General features: G+C 58.9%; 1 protein-coding gene across 4 annotated transcripts in view; it reads left to right on the top strand.

The window, feature by feature from the left end:
- The first annotated feature begins 10214 nt into the window (after positions 1-10214).
- Positions 10215-22266, top strand: part of SYNDIG1 (synapse differentiation inducing 1) — a 46146-nt gene continuing 34094 nt past the window's right edge. Inside the window, exons 1-2 of one of the 4 annotated variants that reach the window (XM_075925867.1) lie at positions 10215-10296; positions 10399-10453. The gene's annotated coding sequence lies outside the window, so the exon portion shown is untranslated. Of the gene's footprint in view, positions 10297-10398; positions 10454-11523; positions 12210-19578; positions 19813-19913; positions 20242-22266 lie in introns of those variants that run through there. The other 3 variants (XM_075925868.1, XM_075925866.1, XM_075925869.1) reach the window with 3 other exon arrangements.

Below are 22266 nucleotides of genomic sequence, written 5' to 3'. Positions count from 1 at the left end.
CCAACTCCTTTCTGACAAGCTATTCTCTGCTCACTCGCACTTCCAGCAGCCTGGCGGGGAAAGGGAAACAACCACTCACGTACCCAGTGGAGCCTGATCATCCGTTAGTGTAAATCAGCAGAGCTCCATTGATTTCTCCCAGCGGGGCAGGTGTAGAGAGGAGTCGCAGCTTGCTGGCGAGCCCAGGTTAGGTCTGGGTGAGGGCTAAGGACTCGCGTTTTGGAGGCAAGCCTGCCTTTCTAAAGGGCAGACTGCCCCATATTCGCATGGGGTCACAGAACATCTGAGTCTGCTGTGGGAAGGAGCAGCACCTGCGAGCTGTGGAGGGCTGGTTGTTCTTCCACTTTGTGTACAGGATGGTTGTCAGGCTGGATGGGTGACAAGGGTGGCCTTGTAGGACAGGCAGTCTCAGGAGTCCAGCAATGTGAGCTCAATTCCTGTGGGACCGCTTTATCTCTGTGGGGGCGTCTACACAGCACAGTTATTTTGAAAGAACAATGCGAGCGTCTACACAGCAATTCCGTCAGTTTGAAATAATAACTTTGGCCTCTTCCGACTTCGGTGAGCCTCAGTCCACGCGGTGTAATGCCTCTTCAGGAACGGCTATTTCAAAATAGCAGTCGTGTGGACGCGCCACTGCTGCTATTTCAAAGTAGCTCTGCCACGGGCCATTGAAAGTAATGACTCCCCAGTTCCTCCTGGGGCTCTAAGTCGAGGTAGCGCGTCCACATTAGGGAGCTGGCCTCGGACTCATTTTGAGGCTTCCCTGGAGTGTAGACGCGCTATTTTGAAATGAGCTACTTCAGAGTATTTCTTCCGGAATAGCTTATTCCGAAATACGTGTGCCGTGTGGACGTAGCCTGTGGGTGACTCCTGGGGTGGGGGAGAAATGGCTTGCCTGTCCCGCAAGGAATTATGAGATTGGGAAAAACGTTCCGGTTCCTCATTGGGAGGAAATGTCAAGATTTTTGCAAACTGACAAAGTGAAAAAGCAACGCGGTTTGGGCAAATCCCAACGGTTTGCTTTGGTCACTTCACAACCATTCGTTTTACTTTCAGCCTCTTACAATCATTTTTTAAAATCTTTTAAAATCTAGATTGTTTAAACAAAAAGTCATTTTGACTAATAAACCCCAAAACATTCCCTTTTAAAAACGTCAAGAATGAGACAGTTTGACAATTCTGAAAAAAAAACAAAAACCTTTTTTGAGCTGGGGATTTTGTCCAAACAGGGCCTGTGTCGCTGTTTCAGTGTTGGTGAATTGGTACTTTGGGGCAAAAAGAGGGTCAGCTGAGAATTCTCCAACCAGTTCTTGTTAGTTCTTGAGCTCTAGATCACAACGTTTTCATCGTCGGCTGGGTCTGTTCCAGCCACGGTCTCTTTGTGGAAGGGGCTGTCTAGTGCTGCTGCTTCACTCGGCAGTGGACACAATGGAGCCGGCTTCTCAGGTGAGACAGCGACTGCGTAATCGTAACTGGTTTAATGGTTTCTAGCCGCTGCTCTGTCTCTGTCTGACCTTTGCTCTCTTTAAATGGCTGAGGGTAAAAGTTGGCTAGAAGTGTAGCGATTTCTGAGCTCTTAGCCCACTGATACTAACAACAGTACCGACACCGTAAAATAACGCGCCTGTGCAGTCCAGTGCCAAGCTATGCGGCTGGGTCTCCTTTGAAGATTGATGTGTCCAAATCACATTAACTGCTTCCAAAGCCGCCAGCAGTGGAGCACGTTTCCTGAGCGGACGTTAAAGACAGACATATTTGGACTGGCCAGGAGGTGCCATTTCTGATCACTGGAAATACCTACGCAGAGGAGGGGAGGGCGCTGGAATTGTTCCAACAGCTAGTGTCATCGAAAGGAGGGAGAAGGAATGAGAAGGAAGGGGCGTCGGTGTCACACAAGGTATCTGTTTGTCCACATGGAGATTGCGTGTGATGAGTGTTGATTGAGCCATGCGAGTGCCTGAGCCACTAGCCGCTACAACTGGCAGGACTAATCTTACCGGCTGCACTGGAGTTCTGGTGCAAAGACCTGCAGCTCCCCGCACCCCAGGGACCCTTATTCCAGTCCCTGCGGGTGCAGAGGCAGCCACATGAAATGTGGGCAATGAGCCACGCGCCGGGGGTGGGATGAAGTGGGCCGAGGAAGCGCTTTCAAAGCTATTTCTGTTGCTGGAGCACCCACCCCTTCTTGGAACTCATCCCAGCGAGGGAAGACAGGCAATCGGCAATGTTAGTGCGGCTTCCTGCCAGGGAAGCATCGGAGTGACGCTCGTGGCTGCTCTGGCAGGACGGGTGCTGAGTAGCACCCTGCATGGGACGCAGCCACCAGTGGGAATTCTCCTGGGAGGGCGGGTGGCAAAATCCAGCTCTTCTCCTTGTCTGGAGGGGGCAGCGGTCAGGGAATGTCACTTCCTAATGCTGCCACTTTGGAAGGGGGCACTGTCGGCTTTGACACAATGTAAGAACCCCCCAGTGTCACAGTCGCGCCGTCCAGGCTGGCTAGATAACCACAGACCTGACCCAGCCGTGCAGGGTACGAGCCAGGAGATAGAGACAAACCAAGAGCCAGGCTGATCTATGAGCAGGGTACGAGCCAGGAGATAGAGACAAACCAAGAGCCAGGCTGATCTCTGAGCAGGGTACGAGCCAGGAGACGGAGATAGACCGAGAGCCAGGCTGGCCTCTGAGCTACCTTGTTGGGCAAGCCGCTTTGGGCTTAGGCTATTGCCATGTTGCACTTTTGGTGCCCCTGGGCCATCAGGAGCCGCTGGTGCGTCTGGTAGCGCGATGAAAGCAGGGAGGGTGGGGATGAGGAGCGCACAGGAGAATGGGCGCGTGGTCAGCCCATCCCCAGAGCCAGAGCCGAAGGGCGTTAGAACCTGGCGTGAGTCCGGCGAGGAAGTGGAGTGCAGCTGTGTCCCGGGGCTGAGTGTTGCGAGGCGCTGGCCATTCAATGCCAGCTAGGAAGGCGGTGCCCTGCCCTGGGAGATCTGTCTGCCTAGGCCAGGGCTCTATCCTCCTGCCCATCCCCGAATAGCTGTGCGCTTTCCTCTGCAAATCAGCAGCAGGGATTCCTGGAGATGCAGGCTACTTCCATGCTCAGAGACTCCCAGGCCAAAGGGGACCACTGTGATCATCTCATCTGCCTCCTGTCCAGCAGTGGCCAGAGAACTGCCCCACAGGAATTCCTGGAGCTGCGGTTTCCTTTGTGTGACCTTGGCCAACTCCCTTAGTCTCCCTGTGCCTCAGTTTCCCCCTGCGCTGTGGGGATAGCAGCACTGCCCTGCTCCACAGGAAGCTGTGAGGATACATACTGCAGGGGCCAGACAAGCCCGTGTGATAGAGCAGCAAGGCCAAGCATGGCTACGAACACCCCACTAGCTCCCCAGCGTGGTCACCAAGCGAAGAGACTTTCTTCCCGCCCTGGCCTCTGGAGATGAGACAAAACCAGATTTCCCAGGGGCTGACCCATCCCCAGCCAGCGGGAGGTCTCCCCTGGCAGCAGCAGGCCTGTGTCTGTTCCTTTGGGGGGCTCTGAGCCGGGGAGGTGCTGACACCTGCCAACATGTGCCCTGGAGCTGAGCTCTGGGGGTCACACCGGTGCCTGCAGCCGACGCCCCCATGACGCCTCATCCCGCGCTCCGAAGCCTGGCGAGCCCGCGGGCGAATGGGGGTCGATTGGGCAGCATGCCCGGCAGCGTCTCTCCTCGCTCCCCCTGCGTCAGCCGCTGCGGCTAGCGAAAGGGGAGGCCGTGTCCTGCAGCCGGTCGGGTGGGTGGCAAATCCAGCAGCCAGCCTTGGGGGCAGGGCGACCCTGGGTCAGGGAAGACGGACACCTGGGCACCGCCCGGGACAGAAGAGCAGGGCCCTCGCGTTGCCTGCATGGCTGTCCGCTCCGCGCTGTGCCGCCGCCGATTGCTGTGTTCCTTCCTGTGCGCCTGGGGGCGGAGCGCAGGGGGAGGCAGCCGCTGACATGGCATGCAGAGCGCGGTTTGCCTCTTTTTGGAGAGCCTGGCTGGAGCTTTCCAGAGCCCCAGAGGGCTCAGCCCCACAAGTGTCTGTAGGCGCCTCCCACCAGTGCGCAGACTCCAGTGTCCTGCCGTGTCCGGGAGGAACGCCGCTGGGTCCAGTGCAACGGGCTTCCTGCGTACGCCCGTGGAACGCCGCTCCATGGCTGCTACGGAGGGGCCCTGGCATTGCCCTGGGGAGGGTCCAGCCCGCTCCCGCAGGCTGTAACCTCTCCGGAGAAGGCACCTCCCTGGCACGCCACAGGCAGACGAGTTCAGACTGGACTCTCCAGGGACCAGCAGGCACAGAAAGGAGGGTGGCTAAAGAGCCTGGCTTCACACTGGCCCAGGGCCTTGCGGGATGCCAGCTGCAGACAGGACCCCTGGCCCTCTGGGGTCCCAGGGATCAGGGTGGGACCGACTGGGAGCTTGTTCTGCCTGGAGCTGAGCTGAGCGGGTAACCCCAAGAAAACCACCACCGGGGGTTGGCAGGAATGTTCCCGCCAGTCTCCATGGGAGGGCCGGCGGTAGCTCTGCTTAGCGCGTTCACGCATGGCTTTTGGAGTCTGTCCTCTCCGGCCGGCCCGTGGCGCACGGTGCTTGTGACGTAGTGGGGGTACTTGCTGGGATGTGGTGACCCCTGCTGTCTGGAGCAAGACCCAGCAGGGAAAGCCTCACTAGGCAGAGGTAAGGCCAAACTTGTTGAACCAGTGGCCAGACACCCCCCATGGAGAGGAACAAAGGAAGGTGGATGCTGCCCTGGCTTGGGGGGCAGGGCTGGAAGAGGGTTAGTTAGTTCCTCGCTGGAAGGCAGGGTATAAGGAGCTGGGGAGGGGGCTGGGACTCCCCTATCTCAAAGGGGGGGCACTGAGGCCTCTTAGCCCCAGTTCCTGTAACCAGATTACATCTGTGCTGCGCTGTGCTGGAGGAGCAATAAACCACCCTCAATTCCACTGGCTGGTGCAGTCTGTTTGTGCCATTTCGGGGTGCAGGAGACGGGGAACCCCCAACGCGCCGTCACAGTGCTATGCAACAGCGCTGGGCATCTCGGCACCGGGCAGGCCCCGGGCTGACTTCCCCTGCCGACCCGCCATGCCGCAGGTGGCCCCCGCGCATCCTGCTGTGACTAACAGCGCCTGTGACAGCTCTGTGGTGGGAGCGGGGCATCGCCCGGCGCTTGGGGAGGGCAGGGGGGCACACTGCAGATCTTCCCAAACGGCCATAAAAGCGGCCTCAGTCACAGCCTGGGTTAACTCCCAGGCCTGCTCCCTCTCTGCTTCCCACTCCTGTGTTCCCACTTGAAGTGCATTAGTTCCTATGGGAACCACGCAGGCGTGGGGATGGGAAGAGCTTTCCGTGTAGAAGCCAGGAGAGGGTGGGACTCGGACGGGGTCTGCCATCTGCTCTCAGACACACCAGGGGCTGCCCTCTGTCTGCGGGTTCAGGCGGGTGCTACGGAGACCTGGGCATGGCCTGTCGGTGCGAAGGACACGCCCCGAGATGTGCTGGGCAGAGATGGAGATGGGACTCTGCTAGAAATGTGGGTGCCAGGGCCCTCAGGAGCTCAGCTAGCGCGTCTGCCTGGGCTGAAGCAGGGCAAGCCAACGGCGACCGGCCCAAGAGGGGTTTGTCCAGCCCCAGTGCAGGGAGCCCCCGGCCTGCCTTGGGAACCTGCTCCGGAGCGTACCGGCCGGACAGGCAGCACCTGTTCCTAGTGTCCAGGCCAAGCCCCCGGCGCAGAGTCGGCCCATCCCAGCGCAGCCGCTCGCCGTCCGCTGCACAAGCCACGTGTGTGCTGCGATCACCAGGCTGTGTGCACGGCACCCCCAGCTCACAACCTGACAAGCCGAGTGTGAGGGGCCGGAGGGTGGCTGTGGAGGTGAGCGCCCAGCCGGGCCATGTGGCTGCACCTGGAGGGAGAGCCCACCCTAACTGAACAAGAAGCCCAGTGTGACGGATGGACTAGGTCTGACGCCCCCTGCTGGAGGCCTTGCAGCACCCCGCCCCAGGGAGAAGGGCAGAAAAGAGGTCCTCCAAGCAGACTAGAGTGGCTGCTTCTGCTGTAGCCAATTAGAGCCCAGCAGGCTGATATAAAAGATGCTGCTGGTGCAGGGTCTGGCAGCTCCTCACTGGAGCTCTCCCCAGTCAGACCTGGGGATTGGCTGGGAGGACAGCAGCACCTCGGACAGCTCCGACTGGAGCCGGACTTCAGACCTGGTGTCTGGCGGCTGAGGACGGGACATGCTAGACCAGGGGTGTCCAAACTTTTTTCAAAGAGGGCCAGATTTGATGAAGTGAACATGCGTGAGGGCCGACCATTTTGCCTGACATTCTTTGAACCATTAAAATTAAATGCAAATGAACTATTTTATGCAAAGTTTATTGCACACGGCATACTTTTCATTTCGTCACATGGATGACAAATCTAAACAGGTGTTAAATCACTCTGCCTTTCATATCTGAAGGCCAGATGAAAAAAAAATCCAGGAAGCTGAAATATACGTCAGGAACATTGTAAAGTACATTACATATTATTGGTAATAAAGGTTGTCTGTCAACTTTTAAGTTCAAAAAATATGAACAGGAACATAACACCAAGTATACATGTTGTGTCCAAATATATTTATAACTGATTTAGACCAACTGACATTAACTGAGATTTTACAATGTATTCATCTCAATACATATGGATTCGTTGGGGGCCATAAAAGATAGATATTGCCAAATTACCTGTGGGGCCGTATTAAACCGGAACACGGGCCGCAATTGGCCCACGGGCCGGACTTTGGACATGCCTGTGCTAGACCGTGAGAACTTGCAGAGCCCTGGGCAGGTGCGGTGAGAACGGGACCTCAGAGCCCTGAGAGGGGGCTGGACGGAGCCGCTTCTTGGGGAGGTGGCCCAGAGAGCAGGAGACTGAGTGATCCTTAGTGGGCAACTGCTACTTACGGGCTCCGTGGACCGGGAGCCAGAGGAGGGGGCAGGCCTGGGTGCCCCCCAAAAGGGGGGTAAGAAGAAGCCTGCTCCCAGGCGCCCAGCCAGGAAAGCCGTCAGGGCCACGGCCACTCCCAGAGCCAGCCGGGCGGAGGAGTCACGGCCATGCCCTCTGCCACAAAGGGGGCGCTTGCGAGAGGTGAGCCCTGCACACCCAGCCCTGCCCCACTCCTCCAGTGAGCAGGCAGAGTGGGGCCCCCCACAGTGGGGAAAACCAAACACCGGGCAGGGGAGGGGGTCAGAAATCACAGCATCCTCTAGCAAGTCCCCCATCGCCCCCTCAGCTTCTGCAGTTCCAGGAGGTCATCCCCACCCCAGCCAGGCCTGGGAGCAGGTACTGTGCAGCCCCGGGCCTGGGGAGATGCAGAAGGACCCCAGTTGTCCGTGGGGAGGAGGGCGGGCAGGGATCAGACTGACCCATATGCTCAGGAGGGGAGGGGAGGGCACAGGTGGAGGGCACTGTTGAATAGTCGTGTTACCACTAAGAATTCATGCAGTTACACAACTATTCAGGTGCATGATATCTAACATCCCTCATTGGGTGTTGTGTCCAGTTCTGGGCCCCCCACTACAGAAGGGATGTGGGTGCATTGGAGAGGGGCCAGCGGAGGGCGACCAAAATGCTGAGGGGGCTGGAGCACACGACCTACAAGGGGAGGCTGAGGGAGTTGGGTCTGTTTAGTCTGCAGAAGAGAAGAGTGAGGGGGGATTTGAGAGCAGCCTGCAACTCACTGCAGGGGGGTTCCCAGGAGGCTGGCGAGAGGCTGTTCTCAGTGGTGGCAGAACAAGGAGCAATGGGCTCAAGTGGCAGTGGGGGAGGTCCAGGTTGGAGATTAGGGAAAACTCTTTCCCTAGGAGGGTGGGGAAGCCCTGGGATGGGTTCCCGGGGGAGGGGGGGGATCTCCATCCCTAGAGGTCCCAGCCAGCTTGACACAGCCCTGGCAGGGTTGGTTTAGTTGGGGTTGGACTCAGTGACCTCCTGAGGTCTCCTCCAGCCCTGTGATTCTATGAATATTATAATGCAAGTAAAACCTCAGGAGTTTGCAGGACGTGGCGGGTCAGTGTTTCTAGCAACTCAAAATCCTTAAAGTTTAAACAAATGAAAAGTATGCTTGGCTCTAACCCAAACCTGAACTGCCGCAAGAGCTCACAAGCCTCCCCTCATCTATACATTGAGAATTGGCTGGAGGAACAGGAGAACTTTACAGGTTACACAACTGCTATCATCTTTGAAAAGTCATGGAAGTCGGGAGAGATTCCAGAAGACTGGAAAAGGGCAAATCTAGGGCCCATCTATAAAAAGGGAAATCAGAACAAACCAGGAGACTACAGATCAGTCAGTTTAACTTTTGTGCCAGGAAAGAGAATGGAGCAAGTAATTAAGGAATCCATCTGCAAACACCTGGAAGATAATAAGGTGATAGGGAACAGCCAGCATGGATTTGTAAAGAACAAATCCTGTCAAACCAATCCGATAGCTTTCTTTGATAGGATAAGGAGTCCTGTGGATAAGGGAGAAGCGGTGGACATGGTGTACCTAGACTTTAGTAAGTCATTTGATACGGTCTCGCATGAACTTCTAATCAATAAACTAGGAAAATACATCTTAGATGGGGCCACTACAAGGAGGATGCATAACTGGCTGGATAACCGTGCTCAGAGAGTAGTTATTAACAGTTCACAGTCATGCTGGAAAGGCAGAACAAGTGGGGTTCCGCAGGGGTCTGTATTGGGACCGGTTCTGTTCAATAACTTCATCAATAATTTAGCTATTGGCATAAAGAGTACGCTTATTGACAGGGCTCGACAAACCGCTGTTTCTACTCGTCCGTGGCAAGTAGATTTCACTCTGTGCGCCCCATTCACCAGCGCTGCACGCATGTACAGTGCCGGTCTGGCGCATGCGCGGGGCGGGGCTGGCGAGTAGATCTCGCCGCAGTTTGTCAAGCCCTGCTTATTAAGTCTGCAGATGATAACAAGCTGGGAGGGGTTGCAAGTGATTTTGGATAATACCAAGCTGGGAGGGGTTGCAAGTGATCATCAACACGATCTGGACAAACTGGACAAATGGTCCGAGGCAAACAGGATGAAGTTCAATAAGGACAAATGCATAGTGCTCTGAGGAAGGAACAATCCGTATCACACACAGAATGGGAAGTGACTGTCTAGGAAGGAGTCCTGCAGAAAGGGATCTAGGGGTCAGAGTGGACCACAAGCTAAATGAGTCAACAGTGTGATGCTGTTGCAAAAAAAGCAAACATGAGTCTGAGAGGCATTAACAGGAGTGTTGTGAGCAACACACGAGAAGTCATTCTTCTGCTCTACTCTGCGTTGATAAGGCGTCAGCTGGAGTCTTGTGTCCAGTTGTGGGCACCACATTTCAAGAAAGCTGTGGAGAAATTGGAGAAGGTCCAGAGAAGAGCCACGAGAATGATGAAAGGTCTAGAGAACATGAGCTATGTGGGAAGACTGAAAGAACTGGGCTTGTTTAGTTTGGAAAAGAGAAGACTGAGGAGGGGACATGACAGCAGTTTTCAGGTATCTAAAAGGGTGTCACAAGGAAGGAGGAGAAAATTGTTCTCCTTAACCTCTGAGGATGGGACAAGCAGCAATGGGCTTAAACTGCAGCAAGGGAGGTTTAGCTGGGAAATTAGGAAAAGCTTCCTACCTGTCAGGGGGGTCAAACACTGGAATCAATTGCCTAGGGAGGTTGTGGAATCTCCATCCCTGGAGATATTTAAGAGCAGGTGGGACAGACACCTGTCGGGGTGGTCAAGACCATACTGGGTCCGACCGTGAGGGCAGGGGACTGGACTCAATGATTCAAGTCCCTTCCAGTTCTAGTGTCCTGTGATTCTGGGATTGTGAGGTGGTCACTGTGGTGGTTGTGCTACAGTGATTTTTCATTTAAAAACAAACTAGTCTATAAAAGAAAAATGTTTAAAATGAAAAACCATCAAGTTGCACATGAACATCTGCAGGGTCCTCAGCCTGGAAGGGGCAAAAGCATCAAGAACTGTGTGTTTCATATTGTGAAGAAGGCTAGCGAGTTCTGGTTTTAATTAAAGCAGGAAAATAGATTGTAAAGCAGCCCTGGTGTGTAGACAATTTAATTTTCACTCACAGATCACAAAGGGGAATGTTTGGGGAGGGGCGTATACATTCCTGCTCTAATTAAGACCTGCAGGGATCAACTCAACCCACTCACAGCAAACACTGGAGTTTGTTTGAAAAAAGAGGCAGGACGTGGGCTTTTTTTAGGGACTGGTTTTGAACAGAGAGAGACTGCTGCTAGGTGATGTATATTGCTGGGTTTATAACTTGAAAATATATGCTGTAGATTCTTACTCTGTGTCCGGACTGTCCAGACTAATAACACTGTGTGTCCTTCTTGCAGGGAGAGCTGATTAATATGGAAACAGCAACTGCAAATTGCATTTCCCCAGGGCAAGGTAGAATCCTCTTCTAACTATGGTTGTGTTCAGTGCTGTTTGGGTTTGAAAAGCTAGTGTCTTGGGGGAGAATAATGCTAAGGACGTTTTGCTTGTTTGTTTAATCAAACGTGCATGGGAGGAAACAGAATGACAATGTGCCCTCTCCTGTTTACTCAGTACTGGAAGATACATTTCTGAAACTTGGCTTTAAATGGAGGTTTTAACCAAGTTAGCTTTGATAGTGAAATTGTTGTCTGGGATTTGGGGGGATATGCCACATGTGCCTCTTTCTTTTCCCCGCGCCCCATGGAACGTATGCCAGCCTTTAGAAAAGGAGGGGAGACAGGTGTGTGGGTTTCTTTAAAAGTATGCTGCAAATGGTTTGGCTTGTGTATTTCAAATATGGGGGGGAGATTACTCTGTGCAAAGTGTGTTTCATGTGTGTTTAAAATAGCTAAAACGTTGGTTTTAATGTTTCAGTTGTGATTTAGGGGTATGTGCCATGTGTCTCCCGCCCCTCCTCCTCTACGGGGAAATGTCCGCACTGGGGAGGGAGGCACAGGAGTGAAATACTTTGTGGCAAACTTTGTTTGGGGCACATCCAAGAGATAGGGGCTTGTATCAAGAATGTCTGTTTTGGGAAAAACCACAAATGGTAGAAATAAACCCAACCCCGTGTGGGCAGCGGCATGTGTGAGTGCTTGTTTCACAGCTGACATGGATTGTTATAACACAACAACCCTTTTCAATAGTAGAAAACGACCCTAATTACTATTCAATGTATCCATTTGTACAAGACCGGTTCATGTATTCTGTAATACTGCTGCTCTCCCTCTCCCGCAAATACAGTCAAAACCGCAGGGACCCTTCTACCGTAGTGTATACGCAATTACAAGCAGAAAGAAAGACCGCTGAAAAGGAAACTCCTCTAGTGGTTACAGCTGACCGACGGTTGAAAGCCAGTAAAACTATCGGGATTTTAGTTGTGTAACTGGTTTTGTCTTTGGGCAAGCCCGTGGGTGGGCTGGGCCCGGGGAGGAAGAGATTCGAGTGAAGGGTTTTTATGAATGTTGTAAAATATTTATTAGGGAAATAAGAGCCCTGGGCACCTCTCCAGCGGTTGCAGTAGGAGTTAGCGAGACGCCCCCCGACGGAGATTGCAAATCTGCTTGGAGACCTTCCCCAGCAGCGCCAGTGCAGAGCAGCCGCCGAGCACACACCAAGCCTCGGGGCAGGCAGCGCTCAGCTGTATCGCGCCAAAAGGCCAAGCCGGCCCTGGTAACGACGTCCCGTGACAGCGCTCCAGGACCGCGGTGCTTGACAACACCGAGTGAAGACGCAGCGGTTGACAAACCTGGAGCCTGCACTCTGGTGTGAAGAGGACACAAGAAGAGCTGAAGGTTCGCCTGAGGCCATGTCTGTGGTAACACTGCTGAACCTGGTTCCCTCATGAGGACCTGGAGGTGCCTGAACCCCCGTTGTAAAGAGTGTGAAAACTGGAGGCAAAAGCTGAGGGGCTCTCCATATCCCTGGAGACAGGCCCTCAGGTGTGTCCGCGCTGCGGAGATCGCCGCTGTCCACCTGCCGGGGTTCCAATGAGCAGGTCCGGAGAAGAGGAACGCCTGTGGGCACCGGTGGGCCTGTTCCTAGGAGGAGTAAGGGAGGCCCAGAGGAGCGTGTGCTCCCGTCGACCGCCCGCTGCGTGGACGGCGCCAACCGCGACAGGGGATACTTCGACTCCGCTACGTGATGAACCTCGCTGGAGCCGCATCCCGTAAGTCGCCTTTCCCCGTGGGCGTGGGCCTGGCCGGAGAGTGAATGTGAGGCCGTTCAAGCACCCGCAGGCCGCTGGGCGGGAGGCGCTTCTCCCTAGAGCGCCGAGCGAGCGGGCGGGGGTGCGGCAGCCAGGCGGCGCAGCCCAAGGGCTGGAGAATGGGGCTGGCTGTGCCGGGGCGGGCCAGCGATACCCCCTGCCTGCGCGGAGTCGCAGGAGGAGGGTGGGTTGTAGGTCAGGGGGAGGAACAGACTGCGGCCAAGTGACGGGCCTCCAAGCGGATTCCCTGGCAGGATGAACCCGTGGACAGCAGACCAATCCCCAGGCAGGGTTTTCTTGCCCCGGGTCAGCTCGAGGCCAGACTCACCTGGCATCGTTCTCCCGTTTCCTTTATGTACCATTGCACGGCTTTCATTGGGGGGGGCAAACCAATAACTCAGGCTCCCCATGGCTCTGGAGTGTGAGCGATTCACTGTGCCAGCAAATAGACCTGCCCTAGGGGAAGGACACAACCCCTCAAGTCCCCAACCAGCCTAATTCACTTACACGTCACCCGCATGCCAGGCAGGAGGTCGCGGTTCCTTTTCTTCCCACGCATCGGAACGCCAGGCACTGGGTCGCCGGTGTGAAGGGCCTAATCACTTCTAGTTACACCGCGCAGGATGTGTGGGTCAGTCCTGCCCACTCCCTCTTCCTAAGCCCATTGGAGAGCAAAGCGAGACTTGGTCGTTCCAATACTATTCACCGACTGATTGCGTGCTGTGGAGGATCCGTCACAATGCCCCTGTTTGGGGTACTTCCTGCCCAGGGGGGTGCTGCTCTGTGCGCAGTTGACAGTTCGTGGCTGCATCTGTAATTTTTGCTCATCAGAAACAGAAGTCCCGGGACAAGGCCGCTGCTCCTGTGTTCTTAATGCGGTCTCGCGCCCAGGCTGAATCTGCATTGTAATCCCAACGTTCCTTCTTCTGGGGCCTGGCCTGCATGCTTGTTTGCACCAGGCTTGCGTGAGGCCTGGGTTTGCTTTTAGGCAGGCATCACCATGTATTGCCAAGGCAGGGTCGTGCGGGCCCCCCCACCCAGGAGACAGATTTCTGCCCGGAAGAACCAGGACTCTCAGGCAGCGCAGCCCGAACAAAGCCGCTTGCGCAGTTGTGAAGGGCTGATTCCCAGCTCTTTGCTTCGTGGCTGGATGCTTGAGCTGCAGGGCCAGGACGCTGTGAATCTACAACCCGTCCTGGACAATGATCCCTCGCTCTCCCAGGCCTTGGGAGGCAGGCCAGTCCTCGCCCACAGACAACCCGCCAACCTGAAGCAAATTCTCACCAGCAATTATACACCGCACCACAGTAACCAACTCAGGAACCAATCCCTGCAACAAACCTCGGTGCCCACTCTGCCCACATATCTACACCAGCAACCCCATCGCAGGACCTAACCAGATCAGCCATACCGTCACTGGTTCATTCTCCTGCACACCTACTAACGTAGTATATGCCATCACGTGCCAACAATGCCCCACTGCTATATACATCAGCCAAACTGGACAGTCCCTACCTAAAAGAATCAATGGACACAAATCAGATATTGGGAATGGCAACATACAAAACCCTGTAGGGGAACACTTCAGTCTCCCTGGACACACACTTGCAGATCTCAAGGTAGCCATCCTGCAGCAAAAAAACTTCAGGACCAGACTTCAAAGAGAAGCTGCTGAGCTACATGCATCTGACGAAGTGGGTCTTTGCCCACGAAAGCTTATGCTCCAACACTTCAGTTAGTCTCTAAGGTGCCACAGGACTCCTCGCCGCTTTTGCGGAGCTACAGTTCATCTGCAAGTTAGACACAATCAACTCAGGATTAAACACAGACTGTGAATGGCTCGCTAACTACAAAAGCAGCTTCTCCTCCCTTGGAATTCACACCTCCAGAACAGCGGCTAGAAGTGGGCCTCATCCTCCCTGATTGGATCCACCTCATCATCTCCAGCCTGATCCTGGCCTGCATATTTATTCCTGCCTCTGGAAATTTCCACTACATGCATCTGACGAAGTGGGTCTTTGCCCACGAAAGCTTATGCTCCAACACTTCGGTCAGTCTATCAGGAGCCACAGGACTGCTCGCCGCTGACGCTGTGAATGTGAACACTCCTGTCAGGGGCTGTCCCGCCCCCCAACAATCCCCCCCGTGAGCTCGGTGCCCTGGGCTGCAGAGAGCCGACCAGTCTGAGGAAAGTCTGGCTTCTACGTGCCCCCCTCTGCTGCAAAAGAACAGCCTCTCTTCACGGGGGGGCAGGCCAGAGGGCAGCTGGATTCCGGAGTCTGGCCCACGAGACCCTCGGCCCCCCAGCGATGAGTCCAGCCACAGCCACACGTATGTGGGACAGCCCTGGGGAGACCGATCCGCCACGTGCACGGGGCAGAGAACAGGGCACCAAGGGGGCCCAGGGCCCATTCTTCTGTTCTCGGCCTCCTTGGTGCAGAATCACGGCCCAGCTGGGGATTGGCTGGGGATTGGCTGTCAGTATCTGTGGCTGATGTTTCACTGCCCCCCCCCACCGCACTCTCCTGTGGGGGGCACAGCTCAAGTCGTTCCCTAGCCCATTTCAAAACTAGGACCCTGCCCCAAAGACCATGAAAGTCTTCCCAAGGGAGATCAGCTCAGCTCTTCCCAGCTCTGCTTCCTCTGCAGCTCTGGCCTTCCAAGCCCAGCTGTCCTGCCGGCGCCTTCCGTTGAATGACGCAGTGTCTGGGAAACCACACTTCCTTTCGGCAGGACCCCTGTGCCTCTGGGCCTGGGTCTCCCCTCTGCTAAGAACATAGAACGGCCAGACTGGGTCAGACCACGGGTCCGTCCAGCCCAGGGTCCTGTCTGCCCACAGTGGCCAGCGCCAGCTGCCCCAGAGGGAGGGACACAACAGGGAATCCTCACGTGATCCCTCCCCTGTCACCCAGTTCCAGAAACACAGAAGATGGGACACCATTCCTACCCTCCCGGCTAATAGCCATTGATGGACATAACCTCAATTAGTCTATTGAGCTCTTTTTTGTACCCTGTTAAAGTTCTAGCCTTCACCGCATCCTCTGGCAAGGAGTTCCACAGGTTAACTGTGTGCTGAGTGAAAAAAAAAAAACTTCATTTTATTTTAAACCAGCTGCCTCTTATTTTCATTTGGTGACCCCTAGTTCTTATATTGTGGGAATAAGTAAATAACATTCCCTTATCCACTTTTCCCACACCTGTCACGATTCTATAGACCTCAATCCTATCCCCTTAGTCTTCTCTTTTCTGAGTTTTTCTTTGCTGGCCCAGCTGTACTGCGCTGCCCGTGGCTGGTGGGAAAGTGGAGACAGTGAGCAGGGACCAGATGGGGTATCTCTGGTGCAAGTGGCTGGGAGATTGCTGGGAAGGATGAAGCACGGGGGAGCAGGGCGAGTTCTGCGCCGGCTCTTCCGTGGCTCCCACGCGCGGAACCGACAATTCCCCAGGAATAAGCGGTGGGCTATTTCCGTTGGCTAGATGAGAAGGGAGGAGCCGTCCCGGAGGCAATCCCTCCCATGCTAGTCGCTATGTAGCCTTCAGAATGGGATTGGCACATCAGCAGGGTTGGTGGAAGCTTAACATTGGAAATGGGAGCCATCCTCAAACACATGCTGGGTGTGAACGCAGGCGTGGGCCTTTGCGGGCTGCTGGGGAAGCCGGCTCCCATAGGATGAGCAGTTACTCACAGGAGCAGCTCCCTAGACTCCGGGGGCTTGCTCGTGTGAGCAGGTACTTGCTGGGGGGAGCCTTCAGCCCTTTGATAATACCCAGCTCCTCTGTACATCGCCAAGTGACTTACCATGGGGGTCACTGCTGTCATTCCTGTTTTACTGGATGGGGAAACCGAGGCACAGATTGGCACAGTGACTTGCCCAAGGTCACCCAGGAAGCCAGTGGCAAGACGGGCTTTGGAGTCCAGGGGCCCTGAGTTCTAGGGCAGTGCACTAGCTGCTCAGTCACACCGGTCCCCTCGTGTGCACTTCGTGTGTCAGGCCGCATGGGAGCAGTCAGGGGAGCCCTTGGCTTCGGAGGAGTCGTGCCAGCGAGAACCGAGCCCGTTGTGTTCGGTTTACCCTGGCTCGGAGCAGGCAGGTTCCGTCATGCTGGGGGCTCTTTCTCCTTTGGACTGGGCTCTCCCCTTTTAGCAGCACGTGTGCCATGCCCCCGGCCAGTGCACATCCACGCACTCCTTCCACCCCGGCGGAGCAGCGCCAGCTGACCCCGGCTGAGATCCGGCCCTCGGCTCCCAGGAGGGGAGCGGCCAATGCGATGCCACGTCCCAGCTGCAGCTGTAAAGCGATGGGAGCGCCGCTCGGGACAGCCGTGCAGACAGACCGTCAGAGCGCTGGCAACTCGTGTGACGCGCTCGGCTGCTCTCCGTCCCTCGTGGCCCCTCTTGGGCTGACGGGCCACGCGTGCTCAGCCGAGGCGCTCGCCGTGGAGGGGAGGTAGTTACAGCAGCAGCTCTTGGCGGCTTTGTTGGTTCAGCGGTTTTGACGTGGTGCCCAGACACGAAGCGTGAGCCATTCCGTTGGAAGCAGAACCCGACTGATTTCAGCTGGGACCTTTTCTCAGCCGCCCCGGTGTGATGAGGCCTGACGCCGCTTGGCAGTGTGTTTGGAGGGAAACATCTGTTCCATTCGGGGGGAGGGGGCGTTCCTTCCTAGCACGGGCCCTTGGAGCAGCAGCGTGGGGCAAAAAGGACCATGTTGCTTAAGGATTAGATCGCACCCTTGACTTACGCCGCTGGGCGTGTAAACAGGCCCCACCCCTGCCCGTAAGAGCTACGTGGCTCTGTGGGCCTGGCCCCTGGGGGGCTGGGCTGGTTCCTGGGCCGGGAGCCAGAGAAGAGATTGTACCTGGTCCCAGCAAGCGCAGCAGGGAGTCAGGGTGTCAGCCCTGGCGAGATCCAAGTTGCCCTCCGCGGGAATCAGCTGACTCGATGCAGAAACATGGCTCTGCACCGAGCCCGTTTGCTCTTAACCCTGCACGTGCCTCTGGTGCGTCTCCAGGCTGGGGTCTGACCCCGTCCAGGCAGAGATGCCCAGGCTCTCGTCCACGCTTAGAGCCAGGCCCTGGCTTACTCCGAATGCTGAGCCCTCCCTGCCGTGGCTCCTGGTCCCGCCGCAGCCAGCACCTCGCGGCAGGAGCGGGACTGGCCGAAGCGCCGAGGGGCACAGCTGCGAGTCGGGTGAGTGGGGAGACAGGCCCAGATCCCTCCAGCAGCGTTTGCTAAGCGACGGTCGTGCGGGGCTCTGGTGCCGGTCGTGCGGGGCTCTGGTGCCGGTCATGCTCCGTGGCCAGCGGTATCTGATGTGCACAATTCACGGTGCTGTGGTAAGTGCCCCCCTCCGATCGCCACCGGCTGCACCGAGCTCTGCTCCCTCCAGCACGCTGCCCCACTCACAAGGCCCCTCGCCCGCCTGGCTGCAGGCTGGAGGAAGAGGGGCACTCCCCAGATTTCCTCAGGGCTGGTTCTCCCAGGTGGGTGCCAAGTTGCAGCAGAGGCCTGGCTTGACCTTTCCAAGGGTGGAGGAGCTAAGTGGGCGCTGGCTGTACCAGTGGGGGGGAGGGAGGGGGGCGAGCCGCGGGCTGCACCCTTTTGGTCGCCCTTATCTTCCACGTCCGTGAAGGGGGTGAGCGATCCTTGTTCCCTTTCGGCTAACGGGTCCACCCGTGCAGCAGGGCCCACGCCTTCCCCTATGGCAGGATTCCAGCCTACTGCTGCCACCAGTGGGGGGAGCGAGTCAGTGGCTCTAGCCCCGTGCTCGCCCTGGACACGAGGGGGGCCCAGAGGGTAGGCCGTGGCGTGGGCCAGGGAAACGCCCCGTCAGTGACCAAACGGATGGCGAATGGCGGCTCGTTCCCAGCACTAGGGCCCTGGTCCGGCCCCATGCGCTCGGTCCCGGGATGGCTCCATTTCACTGGCTTCCCGCCAGGCTGGGCAAGCTGGGAACAGCGCCCGTGGCCGCCTCTTGGCCAAGAGCCTGGAGTCACTAGCCTGTCCCAGCTTCTCAGCTGAGGAAGGAGAGAGGATGCGAAGGGAGGCTGCGAACCCCTGGCCTCCGCCGGCCCGGCTCAGCTGTCGGGCACGAATGCAGCCACAGGGCCAGTGAGGCAGGGGCGCCAAGGCTACGGCTGAGGACAGGTCCATCAGGGGCTGCGAGCCAGGTCCCTGGCCTGTGTCAATGTGGGGAGTGGGTGACGGGCGGGACCATGCCAGGATTCCCTGGTGTGTTCCCTCCAGGGCACCTGGCTGCCATGGCAACGTGCAAGCTCACCCTGAGCACCCAGTGCAGCGGGTCCTCTCGGCCCAGGCGCCACGGCATGGGGTAGCACCCCCGGTGGGCTGTGCCATGACTGAGGCAGGGCGAGCTCTCCTGTGCTGTGGCCTGATGGTGCCCGGCTGGCAGTTGTCAGCGCCCCCTGCTGTGTTTGCCTCGCCCTGCAGCCAGCCTAGCCCGTGTGCTCGGTGCTGTACAGGCAGAGCAGAGCCGCTTTGCAGTGGGAGTCTGGGCTCCCCCCAGGGCTGTTTCTGCTCCCGCGCCCAGGGCCTGGGGCTGTGACTGGTCCCTAGGCCAGGGGCCTGCTCCAGCCAGGCAGGAGCCGCTTCCCCTCTGCTGTGCAGGGCAGGGACTCAGGCCTGCAGCCGCGTTTCACCCCAGACTCCTGGGCCTGGCCAAAGCCCCGGGGGCCTCACGGGAGCCAGTCGGGATGCGGGCCGGGGTCAGACCCGAGCCAAAGCGCAGCCACGTCTCCTCCCGGCCGGGCTTAAGGAACCCGCTGGAGGGGCTAGTCGCGGTGCCGGGGGAGGGAGGCGGCGCGGGGCCGGTTGCGGGTGCCGGGGGGGGGGGGGGGGGCTGTGCGGGGCCGGTTGCAGGTGCCGGGGGGGGGGGGCTGTGCGGGGTCGGTTGCGGATGCCGGGGGGGGGGGGCTGTGCGGGGTCGGTTGCGGATGCCGGGAGGGGGGGCTGTGCGGGGTCGGTTGCGGATGCCGGGAGGGGGCGGTGCGGGGCCGGTTGCGGGTGCCGGGGGGGGGGGGGGCTGTGCGGGGTCGGTTGCGGGTGCCGGGGGGGGGGGGGCTGTGCGGGGCCGGTTGCGGATGCCGGGGGGGGGGGGCTGTGCGGGGTCGGTTGCGGATGCCGGGGGTGGGGGGCTGTGCGGGGTCGGTTGCGGATGCCGGGAGGGGGCGGTGTGGGGCCGGTTGCGGGTGCCGGGGGGGGGGCTGTGCGGGGCCGGTTGCGGGTGCTGGGGGGGCGGGGGGGGCACAGCGGCGCCGAGCTGCCTTTAGGACCAGGCGGAGCGGGGCGGGGCGGTCAGTCCCCGGCCAGCCCGAGCGGCGGCGGCTGCGGCGCTTCCCTCCCGCCCTGTCTGCGGCATCCCCGCTCCGCACCGGGCTGCTCGGCCATGCGGGGCCGCTTTGCGGGCAGGCTCCCCGCCGGCTCTGCCCGCCGCCCGCAGCCCAGCGCCGCGGCGCCCTAGGCGGCTCAGCGCGCGGGAGGGGCCATGCGGGCGCGGGGCGCCTTGCGGGCAGCCGGAGCCGGGCGCGGGCGCTTTGCGGGCAGGTGAGCGGGGCCCCGGCGGGGCGCGCGGAGGGTCCGGCGCTGCGGATCCGCTCCCCGCGGGGGCCGAGCCGGGGCGCGGGGCGGGGGGGGTCCCGGCCCCACAAATCCGGGGGAACTTCGTGCCGGTTCCGCTGCTGCGGGCGCCCCGGGCTCGGCCCTAGGCGGCGGGCGCTGCTCGCTCGTTCCCGGCCGGGGACATCGGCTCCTTCCTCCCTGCCAGGCAGGGCCGGGCTGGGCAGAGACCTCCCGGGAGCCCGGGGGGCCGAGCGCCGGGCAGGGAGGAGCCGCGCTCAGACCCCGCGCCCGGGAGAGGGCGCAGCCGGAGGGCAGGTCGCACCGGGCCGGGCCCCGCGGGATCCGAGTTCTCCTCCTGGCCAAGGTGACATTTCAGCGGCTCCCGAGCGTGCGGACCGAGAAACGCGTTTGCAGGTCGGTAAATCAAGCGGAGGGACGTGGCACACCGCACACAGCACACCGCCCCCGGGTAACCCACCGCACACCGCCCCCCGGTAACACCCCGCACACCGCCCCCGGGTAACCCACCGCACACCGCCCCCCGGGTAACACCCCGCACACCGCCCCCCGGGTAACACCCCGCACACCGCCCCCCGGGTAACACCCCGCACACCGCCCCCGGGTAACCCACCGCACACCGCCCCCCGGTAACACCCCGCACACCGCCCCCGGGTAACACCCCGCACACCGCCCCCCGGTAACACCCCGCACACCGCCCCCCGGGTAACACCCCGCACACCGCCCCCCGGGTAACACACCGCACACCGCCCCCGGGTAACACACCGCACACCGCCCCCGGGTAACACCCCGCACACCGCCCCCCGGTAACACCCCGCACACCGCCCCCCGGGTAACACCCCGCACACCGCCCCCCGGTAACCCACCGCACACCGCCCCCGGGTAACACCCCGCACACCGCCCCCGGGTAACACCCCGCACACCGCCCCCGGGTAACACACCGCACACCGCCCCCGGGTAACACACCGCACACCCTTGCAGCGCATGTCTCACTACCGCACAGTAACATACCACACACACTTCTGCAGCACCTGGCACACCCCACACAGTAACACACCGCACACCCCTGTAACACTGCGCGCACTATAACACACCACATACACCCTGCAATGCCTGTCACACCCCCGCACAGTAACACTGCACACCCCTGCAGCACCTGTCACACCACCGCACACTATAACATACCACACACACCCTGCAATGCCTGGCACACCCTCACACAGTAACACACTGCACACCCCTACAGTGCCTGGCACACCCCCGCACAGTAACACACTGCACACCCCTACAGTGCCTGGCACACCCCCGCACAGTAACACACTGCACACCCCTACAGCGCCTGGCACACCCCCGCACAGTAACACACTGCACACCCCTACAGCGCCTGGCACACCCCCGCACAGTAACACACAGCACACCCCTACAACGCCTGGCACACCCCCGCACAGTAACACACTGCACACCCCTACAGCGCCTGGCACACCCCCGCACAGTAACACACAGCACACCCCTGCAGTGCCTGGCACACCCCCGCACAGTAACACACCGCACACCCCTGCAGCACCTGGCACATCCCCGCACAGTAACACACCGCACACCCCTGCAGTGCCTGGCACAGCAGTGCGGAGGACAGCCGTGGCACCGTGTTAATTTGGTGGTTGGTATCTCGATCCAGCGTGGCCAGCTGGCGGTTGAGGGGGTGGCATATTCTGCCCGTGCCCTGCTCTGCGTGGCTCCTTCCCTCGCCGCAGGCGTTTTGGACTCTGCCGTCCGTGTCTCGGTGCAGGGCAGCGTTCAAACCTGCTGGGCGACCGCCACGCTCCGGTTGCAAAGCCAGGCCGGGTGCCTGACGTCAGGGCTTTGGTGCATCCTGTTGAGTGGGCTCTGGAGCCGACGTTTCACTGGCCGTGATGTGTGCTGTGCCAGCGGGAGGACCCCTGGCATCGGTGTTACGAGGAGGAATGAGGAACGGCTCTGGTTCCACATGACGCAGCCAGGCTATGGGTGCCTGGGGGCACACGGCCCAGGGACCAGCGCGGAGACCGGCGGGTTGGGGTGGGAAGCCTGCCGGCAGGGGCAATGTACAGCCAGGTAATTTGGCTGCGAGAGCCCTTTGTGCTCCTGGGCAAAGCACTTCAGGATTTAAGTGTCCTTATTCCCATTTGACATCTGGGAAAACTGAGGCACAAGACTAGTCGCAGAGCCAAGGCAGGAGCCAGGTCTCCTCAGGCCTCACCCATGGAGCCCTCGGCCTCCCCTGTAGGCTGATGAGACCCCACAGAGCTGGGTGGGCTGCAGACCCTGGAATAGGAGGCACTCTGGTTCCGGATCTGTCCCTTGTGACACGGAGAAATCTGAGTTTCCGGAGTGTGCCCCATTCTGACCCTTGCTAAAACCCACAGCCAGGGCCGCAGTGACCTG

Source organism: Pelodiscus sinensis, chromosome 3 (genome assembly GCF_049634645.1).
Source record: "Pelodiscus sinensis isolate JC-2024 chromosome 3, ASM4963464v1, whole genome shotgun sequence".
In the NCBI taxonomy this organism is placed as follows: Eukaryota; Metazoa; Chordata; order Testudines; family Trionychidae; genus Pelodiscus; species Pelodiscus sinensis.
This window is presented reverse-complemented; position numbering and strand designations above follow the sequence as displayed.